Source organism: Callithrix jacchus, chromosome 11 (assembly GCF_049354715.1).
Source record: "Callithrix jacchus isolate 240 chromosome 11, calJac240_pri, whole genome shotgun sequence".
NCBI lineage: Eukaryota > Metazoa > Chordata > Mammalia > Primates > Cebidae > Callithrix > Callithrix jacchus.
In genome coordinates, this window is record NC_133512.1 from 18,031,910 (window position 1) to 18,044,605 (window position 12,696).

General features: G+C 41.2%; 1 protein-coding gene and 1 non-coding gene across 10 annotated transcripts in view; both read right to left on the minus strand.

The window, feature by feature from the left end:
* GRB10 (growth factor receptor bound protein 10) overlaps positions 1 to 12,696 on the minus strand; it is a 212,968-nt gene that overhangs the window by 108,627 nt on the left and 91,645 nt on the right. The gene's annotated exons all lie outside the window — the stretch shown is intronic.
* Positions 9,224 to 9,330, minus strand: LOC118143902 (U6 spliceosomal RNA). Its single transcript, XR_004728387.1, has one exon. It is a non-coding gene; the product is annotated as a U6 spliceosomal RNA (small nuclear RNA).

Consider the following 12,696-nt stretch of genomic DNA (forward strand, 5'->3'; position numbering starts at 1 on the left):
CTGGAAACAGCACAATTTCGCTATGAGGAAAGGATACTAAGAAAACAAAAGTTACTTTTATATACATATAGTCAGCCCTTCATAGCCACAGATTTAACCAATGAAAGATTGCACATATTAAGAAAAAGAGTGTACTGCACTTGTATAGACTTTTGTCAATATTCTCCAAATACAGCGTAATAACTATTTCCATAGCATGGACATTGCATTAAGTATTATAAGTAATCCAGAGATGATTTCAAATATCTGGGAGAAACAGCGTAGGTTATATGCAAATACCATGCCACTGTACAGCAGGGATCTGAGCATCCTCGGATTTTGGCATTCACAGGAGGTTCCTGCAGATATCAAGGGATGACTGTACACACACACACACACACACACACACACACACACACACACATATATAAAATGAATAAAATCTTGAAGATATTTTTGTGGATAGCATAGTAAAAGATGAACTAGATGAGGAGATATTAGAGGAATCATGACACAATATGCTGTCCTCCTGCTTGAGCTCATGTTCTCTCATCAATCATGCCCTTATCCAAACTGCTGCTCATGTCTCATGAACGGCAAGGCACAGCAGAAGGGCAGGGTGTTGGGGACTGGTTTCTACCTTTGCTTGCCTAGAATTACCAGAATTTTCCTAAAGAAGGAAGAGGCAGGGGCTCAGGAGCTTTCTGGAACCCACAAGTCTATTAATGGCATGTGAATTCAGGAATTCATTATCTATGAAGTATGACTTCGGACCAGGTAGTAGAGTGGAACCTTGTAGTATACACCAGGCAATATATATGTCATGATAAGTAAGACATGTGTACTGACCTCAACAAATGTATGATCTCGGGAGAAAGGGGAAAAATACAATATATAAAATAATGCAACAGGCAGCTTATACATATAGGTGTGTGCTGGGTGACTGACTCCTCTAAACTATCCCAAACCCTGAGATGGGCTCTGGCTTTGATTCCCATCCCACCACTGCGTTAACCTGTCTGTGACTTCTCATCAAGTGTTCACACCTCTCCGCCTCAGTTTTCCCATCTGTAGCTCTGATGAAAACCAGAAGACATGCAGGAAGGTTCTAGCACAAAGTCGTCATCGGCATCATGATTTTTGCCAGTAATTACACAAGATGGTATATGCAAACAAAGAATCTAAAGTGCAGAGTGACTCCTAACCTACCCCAAGTCAAAGAGCATTGCTGGAAGAGACCAGAAGATAGAAAAACAGCCGGAACAAAGCCAGGCTGCGTCCCTCGGCACCTGCCGATGCTCAGAACAGCTTCATGGAAGGAAAAAACAAAAACCCATTTATTCTCTTGATCTATTTTACCTCCTCTAATAATTGGCATTCTTTCCTAATTTTGGTCTTTTCCTCTTAACAGAGTCTTTCCACTGAGAAACTGGTGCTTCCGAAATAGTCCATCCTCCAATCTTTTTTCTACACTTCCACTGTTACTAGTAAGGCTTAGGAAAGCACTGCACCAAACACATTGCTACAATTTAAAGTTGCATGCCTATAACCAGTACTTCTGGCTTAATGAAAACCCTGAGAAGAAACTAAAGCCAGAAACCAGCTGTTCTGGGTTGGAGAGGACCTCTGAACTCCGGAGCCTAAAGGCATTCCTCAAGTCAGGAGTCAAGCGTTCGTGTAGGATGTCTCCATCTGAGACAATGAATATACATACTTCCTGGGGTTGACTCCAGCAATCAAGGAAAATGTTTTGATTCCAACTCAAGAGGCTTCACTACGACAATCACACACAACAGCCCTGCTCTCCAGATGGAACAAAGTCATAATGAATGTGTGCGCGTTGCAGGGATGGGACTGGGGTGCCTGAGGCACACACGGAGCAGAGGAGATGGGGACAGAACGCCTAGAGGCTCGAAGAGCGCAGCCTCCACTTTCAGGCAGGACCACAGCCTGCCCTGCCCACAAGCCTAGAGCAGCTACGCCAGCAAGGAGAAAGGGAGATCCAAGCAGTTGCAGTTTGCAAAGAAGAGAAGTCGACTGGAGCAACAGAGTGCCTCTGGCCAAGCAGATGACAAAAAAAGCTGGGCAGAGACTCTTCAAGGCTTCTGTGCTGGAGAATGGAGGTAAGTGAGTGAGTGGGTGGGTAGGACCACTTCATCTGTGGTCAGAAACTCTGCTGCCCTGGCCAGGAGCGGTGGCTGACCCCTGTAATCCCAACACTTTGGGAGGCTGAGGTGGGCAGATCACCTGAGGCCAGGAGTTCGAGATCAGCCTGGCCAACATGGTGAAACCCCGTTTCTAGTAAAAATACAAAAATTAGCCAGGTGTGGTGGCGCATGCCTGTAATCTCAGCTACTTGGGAGGCTGAAGCATAAGAATTGCTTGAACCTGGGGGGGTGAAGGTTGCAGTGGTCCAAGATAGCACCTCTGTCTCAAAACAAAAACAAAAAAACAAACAAAAACAAGAACCAGAAACAGAAACTCTGCAGTCTAGCACGAGGCCACTAACTGGTAACACTACAAGGGTAGGGGGCTGGGGTAATTTGCGATGGGGTATTTGAGGGGACTAAGGACATGCTAAAAATGAGTTTTGCGCTCTCTGCCAAACTCTCATAAAGTGGATCACTCAATAGAGTGAATGACCTTGAGTGACTCTAGCCAATAACTTAAATTCTCAGGTCCTGTCTCCACCCAAACTAGGCTAGGTGAGATCCCACAGGATGAAGACTCTGTAGCACGTATGGCCACCCAACCCTCACCTACCCACAGCCTGGCCCTGCCCACCGAACCTGCCACCCAACCCTCATCCTGGGGATGAGACCTCAGACTTGCCCAGAGCACTGAATTCAGAGATCTCAGAGCACCTGTTAACAGGAAAATTCTACAGTTCAGTGAGTACACTGTAAAGGCACAATCATTCATTTCAAATTTTACTTTATATTACTTTTTCCATTGTAAGAATAACCACATTTTAGGCACAGTGAGAAACTGCAAATAAGCCCAAATGAAAACACATTTCTCACCCCAAGAGGAATGCCATGATAGCAGGTAGCCTAACCTCTCTGCTACTGGGAAGCCCCCAAGATCTTGAGAGCTTTTCTTTTTAAATTGTACTTTAGGTTCTGGGGTACATGTGCAGATCTTGCAGGGCTGGTGCATAGGTATATACATGGCAAGGTGGTTTGCTGCCTCCATTCCCCCATCATCTTTATTTGGCATTTCTCCACACGTTATCCCTTTCCACCCCCTGCTGTCCTTCCCCGAGCCCCACCACAACTGACCCCAGTGTGTGATGCTCCCCTCCCTATGTCCATGTGTTCTTGTTGTTCAACACCCCACTACAAGTGAGAACATGCAGTGTTTGATTTTCTGTTCTTGTGTCAGTTTGCTGAGAATGATGGTTTCCAGAGTCATCCAAGTCCCTACAAAGGACACGAACTCATCATTTGTATGGCTGCGTAGTATTCCATGGTGTATATGTGCCACATTTTCCTTGTCCAGTCTATCTTTGATGGGCATTTGGGTTGGTTCCAGGTCTTTGCTATTGTAAACAGTACTGCGATGAATATATGTGTGCATGTATCTTTATAGTAGAACAATTTATAATCCTTTGGATATATACCCAGTAATGGGATTGCTGGGTCAAATGGAATTTCTATTTTTAGATCCTTGAGGAATAGCCACGCTGTCTTCCACAATGGTTGAACTAATTTACACTCCCACCAACAAAGGGCTAATATCTAGAATCTACAAAGATCTTGAGAGCTTTAGGTGCTCTCTCTCCCTGTGCCTGGGACACACCTTTGCATGCCCCCAGGTGCGACCCACCTGATGTGTCTCATGCACAACTTCCAGTCAAAGGGCACTCCCTGTTCATGCCCAGACCATGACTTCTCCCCAGTGCCCACACACTGTCTCATCTTCAAAGGTCTGCAAATATTCTTGGGAAATAAATCAAGAAAAAATACGTAGAGTGAAATAAGTCAACGTCCTCAATTTCATACTCATCATCTATTTATTTTCAAGCTAGTGGTGCCACAAATTGCTCCAGGCTGATATATCAACATCAAAATCACACAGTACTGATAACAAAACACCCTACCTCTTGACAACTGCAAAATCTTTGAGGCAGGCATTATCCTGGATCAGCAAGTTTTCCATGGTGTGAGAGTGACACACCTTCCAGCACGAGAACCTACTTTCATTTTTCTTCTTGTACGTACTGTACGTCATCCTCTGGCTGCTTTCTTTCTTAAGCAGGGGGCAAAGAATATAACGCAACCTTTACTTAATGACTTCAGTCCTCTCTCTAAGCATGACTGATGTCCACTGGCTAATGAGGTATAATGCTATTTGCTCCTAGGTAAATGGACTTACCCCTGCTGGACTCTGAGTTCTAATGGCTCCTTTTGCTGGCCTCTCTTTTTCAATACTATTCCACTGCCAAAACTACCTCTTACTGAGGTGAACTTACAGGAATTTCCATGGTTTTTTTTACCTTCCTATCTGTTATAGGTTTACATAATAAACATTCAAAGTTCTGGCATTGTATTTTTAAATAAGACAAAAAATCATGGTCCATTTATTTTCATGATGAAATATTGTTACATTTGTTCACAATTTTAAAATGCACAATGTTACAAGGTGAATAAAAATAACCCATAATCCCACTACCCAAATTAAACATCATTACATAAACATATATTGTGCTCTTATTTTCTCTTTCTACAAAACTGGGGCCATACAGTAAGGTAACCTGTTTCCCTGCTTTTTTCACTCAGTAAATCTGGGCATTTTCTCAAATTACTAGATATTTAGCATTTTAAGACAGAATAATGGTCTCTCATCAGTGAATGGAATATTTATTTGATTAATCTTGTCTTTCAGCTATTTCCTTTATTCTAAGGGAATATGTTATTGGTTGAATTGAAATAGATACACATGCACACACATGCACACATCATTGAAATAAATTCCTGGAACTGATGGGTTTAAATGTATGACCTTTGAAAGGCTTCTATTAGACAGTAGCAAACAGCTTTCCAGAATTAGACCCACTTCTTTGCACTCCTCAGCAAGAGCTACTTCTTACAGAGGGCACAGCATGACAGGCATGACATCCTATGCTTTACGGACACCTCTTTCCAGTTCTCACAGCAACTTCACAAAGAAGGTATTGTTATCCTATGTTATAGACAAGGAAACTGAGGCTTAGTACACAAGAGAGCAGAGCTTCAAATAAAACGTGCGTTCACTGGCAGCCTCTCAGGCTGTTACCACTGCACTGCAGGGCCCACTAAGCTCATGAGCCTTTGGGAGCTCTCTACAGAGCCAACTCTATCTGTTTTTGTGCACAGATGCTAACATCTCTTTTTCAACCCACTGGGCATCTTTACTCAATTGTGTTCCTGGTGAGAGGCGTGGCCGGGCATCTCTGCTTGAGTTATGTTGGTTAACAACAAACAGACAAAATTTGCCTAAAACTGAAAGGCCAAACTTCTAAAAATAAAACTTCACATCTTGAAAATACCATGAAGGAAAAAACTAAATATAGCATTACCCTATAATCCAGCAATTCCACCTCTAGCCATATACCCCAAGGACTTGAAAGCAGGAACTCAGACACTTGTACATCAGTTTTTATACAGCACTATTCCCAATGGCCATAAGGTGGATGAAACCCAGTGTCCCTCCCTCAACAGATGATGGAAGAATAGAATGTGGTCCATCCACACCACGGAATATTATTCGGCCTTAAAAAGGAAAGAATTCTGACACATGCTACAATATGAATAAACCTTTAAGACATTAGGCTGAGTGAAAGGAGCCAGTCACAAAAGGACAAATAGTGTATGGTCCCACTTACATGAGGGACTAAGAACAGGCAAATGAAGAGACAGGAAGTAGATTAGAGGTTACCAGAGACTGGAGAGGATTATTGCGTAATGGGGACAGAGTTTCTGTTTGGGGTGATAAAACAGTTTTGGAAATAGATAAATGATGCTGGTTGCACAACCCTGCTCATATGACCAGTGCCACTTAACGTACACTTATACAAATGACTAAAATGGCAAATTTTGTTTTACATCTTTTAACAATAGAGAAATGTTTTTTCAAAATCGTTGAAAGTAGTTCCAGCTATTGCAAAACCACCCCCTTTTAAAGTAAAGTGCATCCCTCCCTGCTGTGTGCTGCTAAGAAATGTGGGGAGCACTTTTAGCAACTGTCACGCAAAAATAAGCTGCTTACATTCGTTAGGAACAAGGTAATAAAACAGGAGCAATAAATCCTCTTTGCCAGATAGCAGTAACAGGTCAAGGAAAGTCACAGCTAATCTTTTATTCTAAACATCAGGTTCCATGCAAGGATCCAGGCCACTCTGGATCAAACATACCATGTCAAAGCTAAGGTCTGTATGATCACAGCATCTGATGAAGTCTCAAAAATTAAGGAAGAAAGAACCGCACTGTATCTTTGTCAAATTTGGTCACAGGTCCCAAAGCATCTTGTTAAAAAGAATCCCCAAAGTTGAACGTGGTGTCAGGCAAAGAGATGGGAAGGGGAAAGCAGTGACTCCTGCAGGCTGTGCTGTGGGCTGACTGACTCCCCAGGGAGGGAAGGAGCCTTTGTACCCAGTGCCAGGGAGCTGCAAGCCCCACGTCCATTCCGCACAGATTCAGGGCTGTGAACACGCCCAGAGGGAAGATGAACACTCTGCACTTGGAAATACTTGAAAGAGGGATCTGGCCTTTCCGTTCCATCCAACAGCCCTCAGAGCACAGGCTTCCCTGATTTCCAGCTCAGTTGGTTTCCATATTTTTCTTGTGAAATAAGTGTCCAGAATCAGACACAAACACATCATGCTTTCCTTTTTTGCAAACTGCCTGCTCATGTTCTTTGCCAGTTTTTCTATGTAATTGTTTCTCTTATTTTATTTATAGATTTTTTTTTTTTTTACGGAACAGGATAGGAATACTCTGCATGTTACATGCATTTCTATATGTACATGTAGAAAGTTATAAATTATTCTTCCAGGCTGAAGTGTGCCTTTTAGCATTCTAAATATCATCTGCTATGTCTACATAGAAATTTGTAATGGTGATACACCCAAATTTATCATTTTCCCTTTATGGTTGTGCTAAGTCTGATTCACAGAAGTCTTTCTTAGCCTAAGAGCATAAAGTTTCTCACTATTCATTATTTCTTGCCATTCATATAAATAAAAGGCGTTTTGTTCTTTCACTTTTAATTATTTAATTGACCTGAAACTAATTATTGTATATAATACACAGTAGAGTTCCATTCCCTGACACCCCATGTGAATGAATAGTCATGGTTCCTGTCATCTCTGTTCTGACGCAACTTCACTATGCTGTATTAGTTTCCATAAACGCGTGGGTCTCCTTATGTGATATCCATTCCGGTCCTCTGGTCTATTTCTCTGCCCTTGAACCAATAATATCCACACAGAAGGAATTGCTATCTGATAGTGCAAATCACTCCTCCACATGCCTGGTTGCTTTTAAAATTTGTCTTCAAATTCTTGAGTTTCACTCTTCCTTATTGAAGTTAGGAAACATTTCTCAAGTCGTACATGACAAAACTGTTTAGAATTTGGCTACAACTGCTTTAAATTTAAAGATGAACATGAGTAAATGTGGCATCTGCACTGTATTCCGTCTCCTGATCCATGATCATAGTATATCTCTCCACTTATTCAGGTTGTTTTTAATGCTCTGAAACATCCTATAATGCCTGGTAATCTTCCTGAATATACTCCTAGATAGCTTATAATTTTTGCCAATGTTATAAGTGGGATTTCTTTTCATATTACATTTCCTAATTGTTTTTTTCTTGGCATACAGGAGTACTTTCACATTTTATATGTTGATCTCAAAGTATATCTGCTATCTTAGAGAATTCTCGCTCATTTTAAAAGTGCTAACAATATCTGTGTGAATTTTCTATTTGGATAATTATTTGCAAATAGACACATTTCAGTCTTTCTTTCTAATGTTGACATTTTTGCTTCTTCATTTGTTTCTTTTATTACACTGTCTAAGACCTCTAGTGACAGCAGGCACCCCTGTCTAATTCTAGATTTTGAGGAACACGACTCTAACAGTTTTCCATTATGTATGACGTGTGCCATAGGTTTCTGACAAACTTTAACAGGTTAAGGAGGTTTCTTTTCAATACTGGTTTAGTACAAATTTTGTTATTATTTGTTATGTATTGTACTCACTGGAGAGTTACATTAAATGATTTTCTGTCAGATGAAATGATTTTTTTTCCCTTTAATTCTGAGATGTTCAATGTGTTCACTGCTTTATGATAGTTAACCATCCCTGCACTATTATAATAAACCCAACTTGGTCAGAACATTTGTTTCTTTTACATTTCACTTAAGATAAAGTACTGAAGTTGATTCATTAGTGTTTTACTTAGACTTTCTGTTTTATGTTGAAATGTAAAATATTATAATTTTGATTTCTTGTACTGTTTCAAAGGTATACAAACAGTAGATGAACAGGAGAGCATCAGCTCTTGTCTCCCGTGTTTAAGATTGTACACACTGTAACACTCTTAAACAGCGTGTATAAAAAGAGAAACTGTTTCTTGAAAGTTTAATATCACTCATCTGCAAACCACTTGAGTGTTTCTGAGGTGCAGTATTGATTACTATTTCTTTCAGAGCGGTTTCTCTATTACAATTCTATATTTCTTCCAGAGTCCATTCTGTCTCCACATTTTTGCAATAAATCATCTATTTCCCCCAGATTTTCTCTTTTTTTCAGTTTTCTTGGTGCTGTTTTTAAAACTTGCTAAAGTTTTCTTAATTTGATTTTCTCGGGCACCTTTTTCCCCCCTTAGCGTCTGTGCTAGAGGTTTGCTGTTATGGTCATTTTTACAAGAGACTGGCATTTGATTGTGTTCCTACTGATACTCTCTTTATTTCAACCATTTCTGACTTTAATTTTTATAATTAATTCCTCCTACATTCCTTAGACTTATTCTATTTCATTAATTTAAATTTTTCTCTTTTTGAAGCTTAGAAATCTAGCCTTACTACCTTCGCAGCATTATACAACTTTCCACTTCAGTGTGTTCACTTTCATTCAGTTCTAAATGATTGATATTTCCATTGCAATTTCCTCTCTAACTCATCAGTAAAATAACAGTGGGTGTGTTTTAAAGTTTCCACATGCATGTTTATGTGATTTGTTTTAAACTTTTTTAAAAAAAAAAAATGGAACGCTTCACGAATTTGCGTGTCGTCCTTGCGCAGGGGCCATGCTAATCTTCTCTGTATCGTTCCAATTTTAGTATATGTGCTGCCGAAGCGAGCACTGTTTTGAACTTTTTATGCTGATGTCTGATTTATTCACACTGGGTCAAAGAACAAGCCTCGCATGAAATAGATTGCTTAAAATTGAGTGCGACTTTCTATATACAGTCAATTTTTCAAAAAGTTACACAGATTTTAGAAAAGAATCATGAGTCTGTTGGGTGGAGGGAGCTACGTGTGTCTATTACTTTGAGCCTGTTAACACTGTCACGAAATGACTTGGAATTACTCCTACTATCTGATTTTGTATTTCACGTTTAACATCCTTTCTCTCTCCACATCTTGTTGCTTTTTTCCATTTCTACTTGATGTTGTTTGACTGCTGTTATTTTTCATATATATATTCCCTTATATCTTTTTCTGCTGGTTGGGAACCAGAGATTGTATGCACATTCTTTTAGTAATTACAGCCAATATTTTAGCTGTGCCTAACATTTTTAAATACACAATTGAGTATTCATCACATATTATTTTCCCATATGTGCCACATTTCCCTAGTATCCACATTCCTTCTTCCTCAAGAAACACTTTTAATCATTCTTCTAGGCTAGGCACTGTGGCTCACACATGTAAACTAAGAACTTCGGAAATTGACATGGGAGGATAGCTTGAGGCCAGGAGTTTGAGAGAAGTCTGGGTAGCATAGAAAGGCCCCATCTCTACAAAAAATTTTAAAACTTGGACTGGGAGCAGTGGCTCACGCCTGTAATCCCAGCACTTTGGGAGGCCAAAGCAGGTGGATCATGAGGTCAAGAGATCGAGACCATCCTGGTCAACATGGTGAAACCCCGTCTCTACTAAAAATACAAAAAATTAGCTGGGCATGGTGGCGCATGCCTATAATCCCAGCTACTCAGGAGGCTGAGGCAGGAGAATTGCCTGAACCCAGGAGGCGGAGGTTGCCATGAGCCGAGATCACGCCATTGCACTCCAGCCTGGGTAACAAGAGTGAAACGCTGTCTCAAAAAAAAAAAAAAGAACTAGCCAGGAGTGGTGGCACACACCTGTAGTCCCAGCTACTAGGGAGGCTGAGGCTGGAGGATCGCTTGAGCCCAGGAGTTCAAGGCTGCAGTGAGCTATGAGCTGCACTCCAGCCTGGGTGACAGTAAGACTTGGTATCTCAAAAAATAAAAAATAAAAGAATAATTATTCTTTTAGTGAAGATTGCCAGTGACAGATTTTTTTCTCAATCTTTGCCTGAGAAAGGTTTACTTTGCCTTCCCTAGTTGGTGATATGTTGGCATAAAATTCTAGATGGATGGTTACCTTTCCCTCTGCACTTGGGAGTACACTGCTTTGTCTTTGGGCACCGCCTGGGGTGCCCAGGTCTTGCCTCATTCCCTCTTGTTGTGTTTCGTAGTTTCTTGCCTCATCTTACAGACTTTCTTTCATGTATCTGTCTGAGTACCATAAACATGTATTTTAATGCCTTTGTCACACATTTTTTTGGTTGCATATGGGCTAAATTGGTAATCTGTTGGTTTTGCTGGCTATTCTGTATTTCTTGGTATGGGACTGCTTCATGTGCTTTTGGAATGTTGGTTTGCAGACTTGCTTTAGGTGGGTTTTGTTTTTCTGTTCCTGCCTCTCCCTCTGCACTGAGTGGTCGAGTCGGGACAGTCTGGAGCTGCTGCCTCATGGGGACCGCAGAGGTTGCAGTCTGCGTCACTGCACTGGGAGGCTGTTTGGGTTAGCTCTGGCTGCAAGGTTGCATCCACTCTGCCAGGGTGCCTGGCCATGAGTTCACATGCACTGTAATCCCTCCCTGGCAACAGCCCTTTTCCAGCATCTTTTGAAAACAGGGGAGCCCTACCACAGCTCCCAGCTGGATACCATGGGCCTGGTTTGACGAGAAGGGAAAGCGCAGCCCTTTGTATTCCCTACGACCTGAGCCAGCTGCCAATGCCGCTTTGGGAGCCACAGCCCTAAGGGGACAGCACTATTCAATGCTCTGTGGACATGCTTGGGTCTGGGCAAGGCTGAGTCCTTCTGGCTTTCCCATTTTACATGCCATGTGTACGTAAACGGACTGAGAGGTGGCCAAAGTCAAGGGTGCGCTTAAAGCATCAACCCTCTGGGTCATTGAGCAGAAGTGCTGTTCAGTACAGGGGCATGTTCATCTCTTCCTTTAAGCCCTGTTCCAGGTGTGGAGAACACCTGAAAATGAAGCCGTAGAGATGCTACACCGGAGACCCAGCTTCAACAGCGTACCGTGTAACTCCACGCCACGGAAGAGAACCAGCTCTCTTCTACACGGAATGTGCTCCACGAGCTACAAATGTCCCTTAATCGTGCTACTACCCAGGTGGCTTTGATATCTGTAGAATCTTTGAGTATACAATTTAAAGACAAAGGATAAAAGGTAACACTTGAAAAGTTCTTTCAGCGTAATTTTTTCTAGTTTCCTAATTAAAGTATTAGCCTAAGTTTTTATATGAATATGAACACCAAGGCTTAAATTATTTCCGTTTAAATGAGATCATATGTGAGCATACAATATAACAAGTTACAATTTTCTTAAGCTTCGAAGTCAATACTAACAAATTGGTACCCTTTCCCTGCATCGTGTCATTTCAAAGTTTTCTAAAAGATGATTCTAAAATTATGCTTTCCATGGAAAACCCTGATGGCTTTTATGAATCTTCTAATAATTGAAAAAATATTGCTTTGACTTCATGGTCAGATCCCGGCTTTTATTTTTGCTGTCAACCTTTCTCATTAAGTAATTTAAGAAAATCTGAATATTCACATTCCCAGCAGCTCTAAGCCCTGTGATGTCCTGCACGTAAACTCTCCAACAAGCCGAACGACAAGCCATGTGCATGTTTCCAGTTCTGTCTTAAGGCTTCCCATCCTGCAGCAAAGCTTCATTTATTAGATCTAACTTCCTAAGTAGTCTAATTTCCTAAAGGGAATTCCCTTTCCTTCCTTTTCCACAATAACCTCGTCAGAAATTAAATTAATAGAAGGAACAGAAGGAACCAGAGAAGAGTAGAGAAAGACCAAGAGTACATATGCCCCAAACCACCTTAACTGGAAGTATACACATGCCTACATCAAGAGGATTCACCTGGGAGCAGCGTTCAAAAGGCGACATCAAGTTGCCTTTCAGCTGAAACCTAGATAACTCACATGAAACTGATCTTGAGGTTTTGCTCATTCAAGTTTGCTAATTGCAAGGAAATACAGGAAGATATCAGAACCAAGGATCTTTCTCTATTTTGGGATTCATTGTCCTTACTGAGAAAAGAAGAACCAATGTTAGAATAGTAATATATTAGCGTCAAGAGCAACGTTTTAGAATATCAGGTCCTGCCACTGCTGCAAAGCTAGAACTGCGAGTGTTCTTGTGTTTGCTCACTCCTTAC